Consider the following 15,253-nt stretch of genomic DNA (forward strand, 5'->3'; position numbering starts at 1 on the left):
TGAGGTCCATTTTTGGATTCTCTTCAAATTCTTTGTGGTCCATTTCTGGATTCTCCTCAAATCTTCAGGGTACATTCCTGTATCCTCTTCAAATTCTTTGAGGTCCATTTTTGGATTCTCTTCAAATTCTTCGAGCTCCATTTCTCAGATTCTGTGGGATTCGGATCCTTCTCAGATTCTTCAAAATCTCATTCCAATTGAAGTAACTGCCTGCACATCTCTAAATATGAGATGTGCCCTTCAGAATCATCCCAAAGTTGGAGTGCTATCTATCTAAGATGTTTCGACAGTGAATAAACCAAAGCTCTTCTTCTGTGCGTGTCTTGGATGGGAAACTCTTCTCGTTAGAGTTTCCAGAACAACCAATCGAGCCGACCAATAAGCCAACCGACTCCGTGATCCCGATCATATTCTAGCTTCTTGATCTTCTCCCAAAGCTCATGTTGTCGTTCATAGCGACTAGTCATCATGTACATTATTCGTGGTATCTGGAATTGAAAAAATGATGTCAGTACAAAATCGAAAACTAGTAACAAAAATCGGTCAAATTCAATGCCCACATATATATAGAACAAATATAGACATAATATATAAGCAAATAAGAAAAATAAATTTTCTTTATTTGGGGAGTTTCATGTGACTAACACATTAGATCAATCGATTAGGAATCTGGATCCTAAGCTTAGTCTATTATCTTTATTAGAACTAATCTAATTGGACAGAGATTTTTGACTTATATTCTGTTATTATTTTAATCTAATCTCATTTAAATCAATTACAGACTTATTAATTAAACTTAGATCCGTTTGATCAATCTAGTGTCAATTGGATTAAATCTGACTCATTAGAATAAATCTAATCTTTTTTATCAAATCTGACATAATAAAACTAAACTGGTCATATTTGATCAACCTAACTTATGTAATCAAAATCACCTCAACTAATTTAATAATAAACTGATCTAGTTAAACCAACCAATAGTTTGAACCAGATCTTGGTATTATTGAATCAAAGTGGTCTAATTAAACCAACTAATAATTTGAACTATACTTGGATTTGATGGAACTAGTTGGCCTAGTTTAATTTTTAATTAATTAAATCATAAATTAATTAAATATATATTTATTAATTAATAATAGATTTTATATATTTAATTAATTAATAAATATATTTAATTAAATTTCAAACCTATTGTACTGTTCCTGCATAGTTCAGTGTTCACTTTTCGTTTACGTGTTTTGATATTTTTTTAAATTAAAATTTAAAAAATTCTCAAAATCAGTGTTTCTGTTTTTGAATCGATTAATTTTTTTATGCAGTAGATTCAATTAAATGAATGCGATTGATTAATTGATTAATGCTTACGATCACTGTAGTTCGTTAAAAGTACCGTTCATCCATTTGGAATCGATTAATTTTTAATTAATCCATTCAATTAAATAAATCAATTGATTGATTAATCGATTAAAAATATGAAAAAATTATTGTGCGGATAAAGATACGATTCATTTTCCTTATTTTTTCTTGTATTTCTTTCCTCATAACAAATATGGTGGTCAGTCAATCATCGTCCTTTCAAATACGATTTCTCTGTATTCATTAACCAGAAAAGTCGGTAGCCTGCCAACGTTAATCACAGATCATGATTTCGTTCAGCAACTACAGATCATGATTTTGTCAATAAAATCATAGACAGAACAGAGAAAATTTCCAGGGGTTTTTATGCACTTAAAACTAATGTTATGATATCATTGTTATTTCTAATAGCATGAAACAAACAGGAAATGAAACATGTAACATCTCATAGTGATCTTTCGAGAAGAAATTGGAAAAGTCACAAGCGATGATACTACTGTTGTCGGAAGCACGATCACAGATGGAATCGGAAAGTCCTTCAAATTTTGCGAGTTAAATCCCTCTCGACAGATGTTTCCTTTGTCCACAGTCGCTCCACTGTGCACACATTGATCACCGTCGCACTCCTCTCTTTTGATTATTCTTGGATGTCAATTTAAATAGGAAGTAAGCATTGGTTATAAATCAATGCTCAATGAGAGAAGATGAAGGTAAAAAGATACCTTTTCATCTTTCTAACATTGCAACTGATGCAAGGTCCAACAATTCAGATCAAACGTGTTTACCTCTTTTGGTTCATGTCAGCAGTCGGCGTTTTACCTTTAGTTTCTTCTTGTTCTCCCATTTCTGAATCGAGGACATCATTTTTTTGCATGCCTTCAATATGTCCGAGTCATTTGTAAATTGTTGTCATTGTTCAATCCCTCTAACGTTTGCAAATTGCCATTCATTTAATTGAAATAATATCGTCATTTGGTCATTCTCGCAACAAGAATAAAATTCCTGTATGCAGCCATGTAGGTCTGTGTAGCTTAGCAAATCCCTTTGGCAAAGGAATTACTTCGCACTGAATGTTGGCAGAAGATTGAGCAAGAGTTGTACATGGCATAAATAAGAAAAAACATCATACTACCAACCACCGCCAAGTATGACATAAATTACAGGTTAGCTGAGAATATAATGAGACATTAATACAAGGAAGAATCTCAACCTCATAGACGCATCAATTCCATCTATCATGATGACCCCTGCTGCGTTGAGCGTCCAGCCACATCGATCGTATCCGGTAGATATCTACATGGATAACGATGAGGTTGGCAAGAAAAAATGTTAACAAAAGAATATATAGGAAAAGTTCTGAAACAGGAAGACCGCCACAGCTTAGAACACAAATCAACAATCCACATGTGGTAAAAAGGTGATTCGCTCGTCCCAGCACCCCCGTCAACCTATCCCTAGGCCAACACAGAAGAGTTAAATCACGGGTGGCTACTAGCCATTAGTGCAAATGACCAAGATATGAGGAAGGTTATGCTCGATCATGCCAAATTTCGACCCCAAGATCAACAACCCACATGCAATGGAAGATGGTGGTGATAATTCATGGCTTTCTATGCAGTAATGTTGAGCAGCTTAGATAAATGCTAACAATTTTTAAGTGTCCGTCAATATTCCATATGGAGAGAATATAGTAATACAATTATGGTTAATGAGGGTGATGAAAGATGATAGCAGCAGTACTTACATATCTTCCTCTGGTTCATTATTTAAGGCATTCTTAGCAATACACTGGAAAGCAACTTCAACGTTGAATTCTTCTTTAGCTGATGTCTCAAAATAGGGAATGTTTCCCTTTGAGACCTAAACCATGTGCCTTCACTTTCTTTTAAGAGACCTAAAAGCGCAGAAATTGAAAGAAGAATTTATTTTTTTAAAAAAAACATATAGTATAACTTAGATATTAGAATAGAAAAAAAAACATTTTAAAAATATTTAGATATTTGAAGAATTTTGTTACGTCAATCTACCATTTGCATCTCAACAACTCCAGCATTTCACTCAAAAGAACCCATTATGGTTCAATGAATCTAATTTATTTGTTTTGTTTGTCTAGATAGACATATTTAAATTCGAAGTGAGATTTTTTACTACAATCTACGATTTGTATCTTAACATCTCCAACATTTCAGCCAAAATAATGGTTCAATAAATTTCATTTACTCATTTTGTTTGTTTGGATAGATATATATAAATTCAAAGCGAGATTTCACTATCGTGATAAATTTTGATTCTCTGCATTGTATGGGCATGCACTAGTAATTGAAAGTGTATTCGGTGAGTCAAAGGTATATGCACCACTAAATAAGGAATCTTGGTGGTGGAATGAGAAAGTACAAGAGAAAGTGAATGAAAATGAACAGCTTATAAGGAATTATATATTTGTAAGAATGAAGAAAATTTTAAAAAATATACCATAGACAAAAAAAAAAGACTAAGAAAATAATGCATGAATCAAAGAATAAAAATTTTGAATGATTATATCAAAATTTGGATATAAAATAAGGGAAAAAAAGACATTTATAAAATAGCTAAAGTGAGAAAGGAAGACAAGAGGTTTTATCCAAACAAAATGTATTAAAGATGAATATAATATGGTACTAGTAAATGATTTTGAAATAAAAGAGCGGTGGAAAAAGTATTTTCATCAACTTTTTAATGAAGATTTATGTGACCAACTTAATTTAGATAATTTAAGTAACTCAAATGAATATAGAAATTTAAATTTTTATCGTAAAATTCAAACTTTAATGGGATGCACAATAGAAAAGCCGTTGAACCAGATGATATTTCGATAGATGTATGAAAGTGTCTAGGAAAAAAATGTATTGAATGACTTACAAAATGTATTGAATGACTTACAAAATTATTTAACATAATATTCAAAACGAAAAAAATGTTTGATCAATTGAGGGTATGTACTCTAGTTCCCTTATATAAGAATAAGGGAGACGTACAAAATTATGCAAACTCTAGAGGTATTAAATTAATGAGTCATACCATGAAACTTTGAGAAAAAATAATAAAAAAAAATTAAGGAAGGAAGCCACGGTGATCGAAAATCAATTTGGGTTCATGCCTGAAAGGTCGATAATAGAAGTTATACATCTTCTTAGATAACTAATTGAAAAATATCGGGAGCAAAAATAAGATCTACACATGGTATTCATTGACTTAGAAAAAAACTTATGATATAGTCCTAAGAGGAATTATATGAAAAATTCTAGAAAAGAGAGGTGTTAGCGTAACATATATTGAACTAATTAAGAATATGTACGAGGATGTAACGACCAGAGTAAAGATTTCAGACGGAGTAACTGAAGCATTTCTAACAAAGATAAGGTTACATCAAGGATTAATTTTAAATCATTATCTTTTTACATTAATTATGAATGAACTCAATATGCACATACACACATTCAAAACACAAAATCATGGTGCATGTTGTTTGTAGATGATATTATTTTAATAGATGAAACACGTGAAAGAATAAATGCTAAACTATAATTTTGGCGAGAAATACTAGAAGAGAAAGATTTTAGACTTAGTAGAATAAAGAAAGAATATATGGAATTTAAATTTAGCAATATTAGATGTAATAAGACAATTGTTAAGATCGAAGATAATGAGTTGCCCAGAACTGAGAACTTTAAATATTTAGGATCATTTTTACAAAACGATGGAAGAATTAAGAGAGATATCTTACATAGAATACAAGTAGGATGGTTGAAATAAAAGAGAGCATCAGGTGTTTTATATGACTGTAAAGTATCTCTAAAATTTAAAAGAAAATTATACAAAATCACAATTAGACCTACTATGTTATATGAAGTTGAATGTTGATCTATGACTTAAGCACATGAGCAGAAGATGAGAGTTGCAGAAATGGAGATGTTAAAGGTGGATGCGTGGATATACGAGGATGGATAGAATAAGAAATGAGAGCATTAGAGAGAAAGTCGGAGTTGCATCTATTGAGGGAAACTCCAAGAGATACGTTTGAAATGGTACAGGCATGTAACGACCAATAAATGCTCTAGTTAGGCGATGTAAAACTATGACAAACACACATATCGAATGAAGAATACTAAAAAAGACTTGGTTAGTAACAACAAAACAAGATAAAAATTATTTAAGTATAAATGACGATATAGTAAGAGATAGAGCTCAATGGCGTAAAAGGATCTATATAGCTGACCTCATCCAGTGGTATAAGATTTGGATGTTGTTGTTGTTGCATTGTATAGAAAAGGAGGGAACATCTTACCACACGATTGTTGCCACCATCTATATCAATCTTGTTACCCAAGACTATGAAAGGGAAGTTCTCAAGGTCTGACGGACTAGCCTGAAAATGAGAAAACCACATAGATGCAACGTAACAAAATGTTCAGTCAAGTCCCCTTTTATCTCATAGCAAACTGAACAAGGCTCTGAAACCTTTCCTGTCCTGTTGTGTCCCATATTTGAAGAATAAAAAACTCATAGAAACTACTTCTATTAGGCCATAGCTTATAGAAAATATTTGCATATGAACAATCAACAATTAAGAAAAAAATCCTCATGAATTCTACACAATTTGTCACTAACAACAACATTGCTTTTTCAGTTTTTCTATACACATATGACACTCTCTCTCCTAGAGCACGTGCACACACAAACAACAACAACAACAAGAGCAAAAAAGAGAAGAATATATAAGCTCAATTTTTCACATGTTATCCCTCTTGTTTCTAATATTCACTTTTCCAGGTTGTTCTTAGAATGTGATCTCTTGAATCATAAATATTGAACCAAAAACAAGAACATTCTCCTGCTAATCAAGTTAGTGTGGGTTACAATTCTTTGTAATATAGTTACAGAATCATTACCTCCACACATCCGATAGTATGTTTCCTAGGTCAGAAACTGCAATAGATTAGGAAAATTATCAAACCATATCAATATTTCCAATATGACACCATGAAGTGAGAAACAGTACTTTTTAACCAAGTTTGATGTAATTTGTAATGGAACTTGCACTTGCTATCCTCTATTGTAAGGAATCTAAGGCATTCTAGGTATGTTGCCGAAACTACTATTTCTCTTCTAGATTTCATTCATCAATAAAAAGTTCTGAGCAGTGTCCCTATTTTCCCAAAGAGAATAAATATTCAAAATTTCATTCAACACGAGTTAGGTAACAATGAAAAAACAAGCCCATCATTTACTATTGGAAAATAGGCGACAAGGTTCAAGGTTCTTGCAAGGAAATCACTATACATTGTAAAATTGATCAGAAATCAGCATAATAAGCTGCTGTAGAGTTTATAGATAATAAAATAAAGCAGTAGCATATCCAGACAGTCCAAAATACTTGAAACTTATGGTCTGACATAAGTTATGACATGTCATTATTCCCACAGTTCGCAGTTATTTGATCTCATTGACATGGAGCATTCCAATCATAAGTAGAGAAAAAGGCAATAACAGGAGTTCATTTTCATGTTTGCTCATTTAAAATCTGGAGGAAAATCATTGAATAGACGCTGACTTCAGGTAAGTAACTAAATGACTTGGATAGATTATGAATAAAAACTGCAGCATCAATCGCGGGTTAAACACACAATTAATCAAGTAAATGATGACTTTTCCTTTTTTTTATCTTTTTTATACAGACATGACATCAAAAGAATTCACGTCACAATCAAAAATAATTTCACGAGAAACGTATTTGTCATGATAGTACACTTGTATTATTCATAGGAGAGAAACAATACTGTAAGTGAAAACACATTGTAAGATTCTTAACCTGTAAGGTGAACAATCTACCTTGGTCAAAAAATCGGCTCCAATGGTAGCTTTATACTGATTGCTGAACTTCTGGTTCACAAATCCAACAATTACCGACCAAAACCAAACTTCACATCAGAAATAGATAATTCGACTAATGCGATGATCATACTCCATAAAAGTTCCCCACAAGTCGTGAAGAGTAAATCACGTCATCGGTTGATCCATGATCTTCGCCGTCCTATCAAATCGGCCAACTCTGAACCGATACTTAGTTGAAGGTAAAATCGTGGACTTTTTCGCTCACAGGATACTTTAGCCCCGTCCAATTTTTCCACTAAAATTCATTTTCATTCTATGTTTTTCGTTGCATATTTCAAATTTTATGATAGTTAAGGGTTGGATCTGATGATGGTGTAATTTGAGCACAGATAGAATAACTATATAATACTATTTTGGTGAAGTCGAGATTAAAATTTGACTCTATCTCTTTAAGATAAATTTACTTCGCACAAGCTCACGGAACAAGCAAGACTGCCATGGCTGTTATCCTATCATGGTTCTTCATTGATTTCACTCTTTCTTGAGGGTCCTACTGATTGTGATGAGATTCTTAAGCCTCTTTCATGTGCAATCCCTGCATTCCCTATCCTTAATGCCCAAAACTAGCAAAATCCTTTCTTGCCTACCTTCGTTAAGCTTCACTGCCTACTCCCATTCCTTAAGTAAGTCAAACTTTGTTGACAAGGCCTTTCATTGAGAATCTGGGATTGCTCTATCGAATGAGGATCTAAATTAACCCAGGTACTTACAAGATTCAGGGCTCAAAATTTCAACCATAAAATCTAGGGGCAAAAAAGGCAATCTGAAGCGTTGGGTCATTGGATTAGGCACTCGAATCCATGGAATCTCAATAATAATCTCAAGTCGCTTTCCCGGTGTGGCATCCACACATGTCAACCATAAACCGGGCGGACATTAATGACCACATTTGACACACCGGATATCGATTTTAACCATCTCCATATAGAGACCACCGCATAGAATGAACTGAGAGTAGGCTTTCTCAGGATGCTATTGTAAGATGAAGGAGTGTAGACCACCATGAAGACAGTGCATCGAGTTTGTTTTAAGGGTCTCTCACCTAGTGAAAGAGGGAGTCTAATCTACCCCAATGGTTGTAATTCATGACTAGTGAACCCAAACAAGGTTGTTGACATAGGTCATAGCTCCTCTCAATCAATTTGTATTTGGTCAAAGATTTACTGAGCTTTACGAACACTCTCGTCATATTATAATTACATATAACGGCACATATCACCAAGGGGTCATCGTGCGGGGTCATAACTCCTTCCAAATCTTGGGGCCCAAAGTTGATAAGTGGGTCACTTTCTCAACCTCTCTTGGTGCTAATGTTGTAGTTTTTCATACTTCTTCCATGAGCCTTCATGGCTCGATTGGAGTTTCCGTGCGTAGAGCCACCTGCAATCAAGTTGATAATTCCCCGAGGGGCGACATTACCCTGACAATCTTAGCGATGATTTCAGTACTGATCATTTCGATGATCATCTCAGTGGTTGTCTCGGTGGTCATTTTGATAATCCGAGGAATAGCGTCGACATGGTTCAAGCTCCTATCTAAGGACTGAGTTGTCTCGGCGCTGGTTCGACCGATCTCCTACATTATCGCGTCCAGTGTATCTGACGGGTGTATGCCTGATAACAATAAGAGAAGTTATTCCACTTTGGAACCATTCCTTTATGACCCGACCGACTTCTTGAGCAAGTTGCTGACATCCTTCAATGCCATGAGAATACCATTGGTGGTAAGTGCAGAAGCAAATTGTTCCTTCCTGGGTCAGCTGGTTTGGCCTTGCTGTAAATGTGGGAGCCATGTTTAAGGCTTGCGCTGCTCTCTCCTCTCTTTGAATGGAGGTAGTTGAGGAGTCGGTGAGGAATTTTATTCTTAGGTGGGGGTTAAAGGGATACCATACCCTTCCGTGCCAGTTAAGCCTCCTCCAAGTGGATGTACTTAGCCTACTACAGTAATTTCTCATAGTTTAATGGAAGCTTCTTCACTAAAGATATGAAGAAATCTCTATCTACCAAATCTTGGGGGAGAGCACTCATCAGAATTTTTAAAGAAGTCAAGGAGACATCCCAAACGACTCAATTGAAACGCTAAAGATATTCTCGGAGTGATTGCCAAGACTTCTGTTTCATGGTCACAGAACAAGAGGTATCTTCTAATACCTTTTGTTGCTAGCAAATTAATATAGAAAAGCAGCCCTAAAGTCTTCAAAAGAGGCAATGGAGGAGTTAAAGAGCCTACTTAACCATCGTTGGATCGAACTTGACAAGGTGATAAGGAAGACTCGACATTTAACACCATTTGTGTATTGATGGAGGAGAGAGGCATTTTTGAAACGACACTAATGATCTTCTGGGTCAGACAACCTAGTATACTCACCTAGTTGTGACGGTCGAAAATGGAGAGGTAACTCTTGTTCGAGGACTTCTCGAGAGAATGACGTTCCTTGGACACTTCCTTCTCTAGAGGCCGGTACTTCTCTTTTACGGTCATGAGAAGGTGGCTCTCCTGCTCACGATTCATGCCAACCCTCAACTAGGAGTGTTGCACCCTGGTTGATTAAGACCATGATCAGCGAGACCCCCACAATGGGTGGTGGCATCATGCCTAAGGGAGGGGATGCATCAACTACAAGAGGGGGAACTCGCACTTATATTGGTTACAGTAACGGGTGTTGTTGCTGTTAGTCCCAGTACGGTCGGTTAGAGAGGATGAATAGCCTGAAATAAGAGTTAGAAATTTCTCTTGCTTGAACTTAGCAAGGACACAAATATTAGATAACTAACATAAAATAAATGAACAACATAAAATAAAAAAGGCAGAAATTTTTACTTGGTTATAACTTAGGTGGTTGTTAATCCAAGACAGTTGCAAAGCTCCACTAAAAATATCTTCTTTGTTGAAGGCGGAGAAACCTCTTACACTCTTTGAAAAGCTCAGGTATTAACTAGAAATTGAATACAGAAGTTGTTGTAGAATTCCTATAGCTCCTGGAAAATATTTTTCGCAGCTTGAAAGCGCCTTCAATTAAGTCCAACGTGCCTCCAATGTGATAACTATTGAAGAATTTTGGTAGAACTCTTGAGGAGAAAGAGATATTTTGTTTTCTATATACTAAACTTTTGATTACAAAGCCATTATATAGACTTGAAAGAAACTTAGAGGGTAAGTAAGCTTAAATGCTAAACTTAGAGGGTAAGAAGCTTAAATGCTAAACTTAGAGGGTAAGTAAGCTTAAATGCTAAGTAACCATTTAGCTTATCAAGGTGACTCTTTGATTCAATTGCATGCATGATGGAAGAGTGATGATCCAACTTCCTTATATTGATGGTCAACACTTTAACTTTAACACTCCCCCTTAATGTGTTGTCGGATTCCAAGTTTGGCTCGGAGCTGTTCAAATCTTTCTCTCGGAAGTGCTTTTGTGAAGATGTCAGACAATTGCTCCTCAGATCGACAGAACTCAAGTTGAATTTCTTTATCTTCAATTGCCTGTCGAATGAAATGATGCTTGAGTGCTATATGTCGAGTTCGGCTGTGGTGAACTAGGTTCTTAGCCATAGCGATTGCAGATTTGTTGTCGCAGTATAGCACGGTTCCTTCAATCTGATGATGACCGAGATCACCTAAGATTCTTCGAAGCCAAATTGCTTGTGAAGTGGCTACTGATGCTGAGATGTACTCGGCTTCCGCAGATGATTGTGCAACACTTTGTTGTTTCTTGGACAACCATGAGAATGTTGCTGAACCAAAAGAGAAACAGTACCCCGAGGTGCTTTTCATGTCGTCTAAGGATCCACCAAGATCACTGTTACAATAACCGACAAGGTTAAGTGCGTGATTCTTTTGAAAGCTTAGACGGAGGTCGGTTGTCCCTTGAACATATCGTAAGACGCGCTTTGCTGCACCGAGATGAAAATGGCTCGGACTCTGCATAAATCTTGAGAGTAGACTTGCAGCATACATGAGATCAGGTCTAGTTGCTGTGAGGTATAACAAATTACCAATGAGGCTACGGTAATGAGTGACATCCGCTGCTTTTCCTCCATCTTCCTTTTTCAATTTCTCCCCCATAATGAGTGGTGTAGAGACAGGATTGCATCCCAGCATGTTGAATTTCTTCAGAATCTTTTCTGCATATATCTTTTGGCAGATAAATACTATCTCTTCTTCTTGGTAGATCTCCATGCCCAAGAAATGTCGAAGTAGACCCATATCGCTCATTTCATACTTTTGAGTCATGTCATTTTTGAACTCTTCGATCATCTTCTTGTTGCTTCCAGTGAAAATTAGATCATCAACATAAAGAGTGACTATAAGAACATCATTACCTTGCTGCTTGACATACAAAGTTGGTTCACTCTTGCTCTTCTCGAATTTTGTTTGGTTGAAATAGTTGTCGATCTCACTGTACCAAACGCGAGGAGATTGTTTAAGTCCATATAGCGCTTTCTTAAGTTTGTAGACTTTCCTTTCTTTTCCTTTTAGGATGAAACCCTGAGGTTGATCTACATACACTTCTTCCTTCAATTCACCATTGAGAAACGCTGACTTGACATCAAGCTGATAAAGTTTAGACCCTTTGCTGGCGGCGAATGCAATTATAGCTCGGATTGTGTCAAGCCGAGCTACTGGGGCAAACGTCTCCCCGTAGTCAATTCCAGGCTGTTGAGAATAACCTTTGGCAACTAGTCTTGCTTTGTGTTTTTGAATAGATCCGTCTGGGTTGTGCTTGACTTTGTAGATCCATTTAACACCTATGACTTCTTTATCTGTCGGTTTATCAACAAGCTCCCATGTCTGATTTTTTTCAATCACACGGACTTCCTCCTCCATTGCTTTTTTCCACGATTCTTCTTTGATTGCTTCGTCAAAATTTTCGGGCTCAACTGAACAATAATTGCACGTAGCATATATATCGTCTATCGATCTATACCTTTTTGGAGTTGAGCTCGGGGATGAGGAGTTTGATGAAGTCGAATCAGCTGAGTTGTAGCTTTCTTCATTGAGTTGAGCTGAGTTTGGATCTGATGGGCTTGTCACTGATGAAATAGGCTCATCGTGGTCTTCTTTGTCAGTGATGATTAGAACGTCTTTCGTCTCGACTTTGTTTTCTTCCCAATTCCATGAAGCATTTTCATCAACTTGAACATCTCGGCTGATGATAACTTGACTTTCTTTTAGGCTAAACAGTCTATAGCCTTTGCTCATGGTGCTGTAGCCGACAAAAATACATCTTTCGCTAGATTCGTCAAGTTTACTTCGTTTCACTTTTGGAATTTGAGAGTAGCATATGCTTCCGAATACCTTGAGATGGTTCACTGATGGTTTTCTACCACTCCATGCTTCAAACGGAGTCTTGTTTGGTATGGCCGTGGTTGGACATCGATTGGATAGGTAAACGGCAGTGTAAACTGCTTCAGCCCAGAAGGTTTTGGGTAAACCTTTCTCGTGTATCATTGATTTTGCCATTTCAACGATCGTCTGATTTTTCCTCTCGGTAACACCATTTTGTTGAGGGGTGTACCTAACCGTTAGTTGTCTTTCTACTCCTTCATCTTCACAAAACTTGTGGAACTCCTTGGAAGTGTATTCCTTGCCCCTATCACTTCGTAGGGTTTTGATGAAGCATCCACTCTGTTTTTCGACGAGACTCTTGAACTTTTTGAATATCGTAAATACTTCGGACTTTTGTCTCATGAAATAGACCCAAGTCATGCGAGTGTGATCATCGATGAAAAGAATGAAATACCTATTCTGAGCATGAGAAAGGGTGTCCATCGGTCCGCAGACGTCGGTGTGGATAAGTTCCAACTTTTCTTTAGCTCTCCATGATACTCCTTTTGGGAAAGGAAGTCGATGTTGCTTTCCAAACGCGCATCCTTCGCATATATGTTGTTTTCCTTCTATTTGAGGAAGTCCTTGCACCATACTCTTGCCAGATAATTCTTTGAGGCTTTGAAAATTAAGATGACCAAGTCGTCGATGCCATAAGGTTGATGTCAGGTAGTCCGAGGTAGAAGCTCGATGAGCTTTTAGATCGGCATAATTGATGTTGAGAGCGAAGCTTCGATTGACCATTTTGATCTTTGTGAACACCTTTGACTTATCTCTCCTGTCAAATATAACACATTCATTGTTATCGAAGCAGAGCTTGTACCCATTTTCCACCAATTGTCCAAGGCTGAGTAAATTTTGACTCAAGCTCGGCACACACAAGACATTGTTGATGCAGCTCGGACCTTCCTTCGTCTCGATGGCGATTCTCCCAAGTCCTTTTGACTTTGTTTGCTCTCCGTTTCCAAACTGAACAGGAGCATTGATGCTATTGTCGATCTCGTAGAAAATTTCTGAGATCGGCGTCATATGGTTGCTACATCCGCTGTCTAGCAACCATTTTCCTTGCTCCTTGTTGGTGGTTGTGTGACATACATAGAATGTTCCATGTGTCTCCTCAGCTGCTTGATTTTCTCCAACCTGATTTGCACGATAAGAGTTCCTACTTCGGCAATCTTTGGCGAGGTGACCAAATCGATTGCATATTTTGCATCTCGATTGGCCTTTGAACCAACAGTCCTTCTCGGAGTGATTTGGCTTATTGCAGTTGCTGCAATTCGATGAGTTATCTTTTCCTCTTCCTTTTGAGTTACGTCCACCTCGTCCTCTTGATTTCCATCCACCTCGTGATTGGCCCTCTCGTTCGTTGTTACCAATTTTGAGCTTTGATTGGAATGCACCCTCTATTGGCTTTTCAGAATGTCTGGACAATCTTTGCTCGAACGATTTTAGGGACGCTATCACTTCTTGAACTGTGAGTGTTGTTAGGTCCTTTGTTTCTTCAATGACGGCAACAATGGGATCATATTTCTCAGGAAGACAGATGAGAATCTTTCGTACCAGTCTCTGATCTGTAATATCTTCACCATGAGATTTCATTATGTTGACCAAATCAAAGATTCTGGTTGAGAATTCCATGAGCGTTTCTTTCTCCTGCATCTTGGCATTTTCGAATTCCTTGAGTAGTGATTGGAGCTTAATCGCTCTCACTTTCACATCTCCTTGAAATTCGCTCTGCAAGATCTCCCATGCTTCTTTAGCAGTGTCGGCACGCATGATTCTGGGAAATATAGCCTTAGTGACTGCTCTTTGAAGGATTGAGAGAGCACTTGCGTCGGCTTGTCGAGACTTCTCTAATTTCTTCAGACCGGCTTCGTTGAGGGCAGTGGTTTCCTCGGGCTCTTGCACTCCATTCTCCACAATCTCCCATTGGTTAAGAGATCGAAAGATGGTCTTCATCTTTACGTACCAGAAATCATAGTCTTCGCCATTAAACTCTGGGATGAGATGATTGATGTTTGTTAAGCTCGAGCTAGCCATGGATTTGGATTGGTAGAACCTGGAGGCTCTGATACCAACTATTGAAGAATTTTGGTAGAACTCTTGAGGAGAAAGAGATATTTTGTTTTCTATATACTAAACTTTTGATTACAAAGCCATTATATAGACTTGAAAGAAACTTAGAGGGTAAGTAAGCTTAAATGCTAAACTTAGAGGGTAAGTAAGCTTAAATGCTAAACTTAGAGGGTAAGTAAGCTTAAATGCTAAGTAACCATTTAGCTTATCAAGGTGACTCTTTGATTCAATTGCATGCATGATGGAAGAGTGATGATCCAACTTCCTTATATTGATGGTCAACACTTTAACTTTAACAATAACTTTTATCTGCCAAAGATAAAAGTTCATCTTCGGCCAACGACTATCGAAGGCGCCTTCGACACTGTTCATGGAAGACGTCTTCCCTGAGGTAGGTCATCTCCTTAGCTGATCTTTTCGTGTGGATGATGCTCCAGTTAACTAGAGTTGAGCTCACCCGAACTCAGCAGACTTTCTCCCTGATTTTTTATCCCTCGGACGTCGCGAATGCTCTTCTCATTCATCAGTGTATTCTTCCGTATCTCCCCATCCCTTGGATGCACCA

The 15,253-nt window shown here is 37.0% G+C and overlaps 1 pseudogene; it reads right to left on the minus strand.

Annotated features, from left to right (window-relative positions):
- Positions 1–2,577: 2,577 nt before the first annotated feature.
- On the minus strand, positions 2,578–8,778 carry LOC122010539 (annotated as a pseudogene).
- Between the last annotated feature and the right edge of the window lie 6,475 nt (positions 8,779–15,253).

Source organism: Zingiber officinale, chromosome 8A (assembly GCF_018446385.1).
Source record: "Zingiber officinale cultivar Zhangliang chromosome 8A, Zo_v1.1, whole genome shotgun sequence".
NCBI classification, from domain to species: domain Eukaryota; kingdom Viridiplantae; phylum Streptophyta; class Magnoliopsida; order Zingiberales; family Zingiberaceae; genus Zingiber; species Zingiber officinale.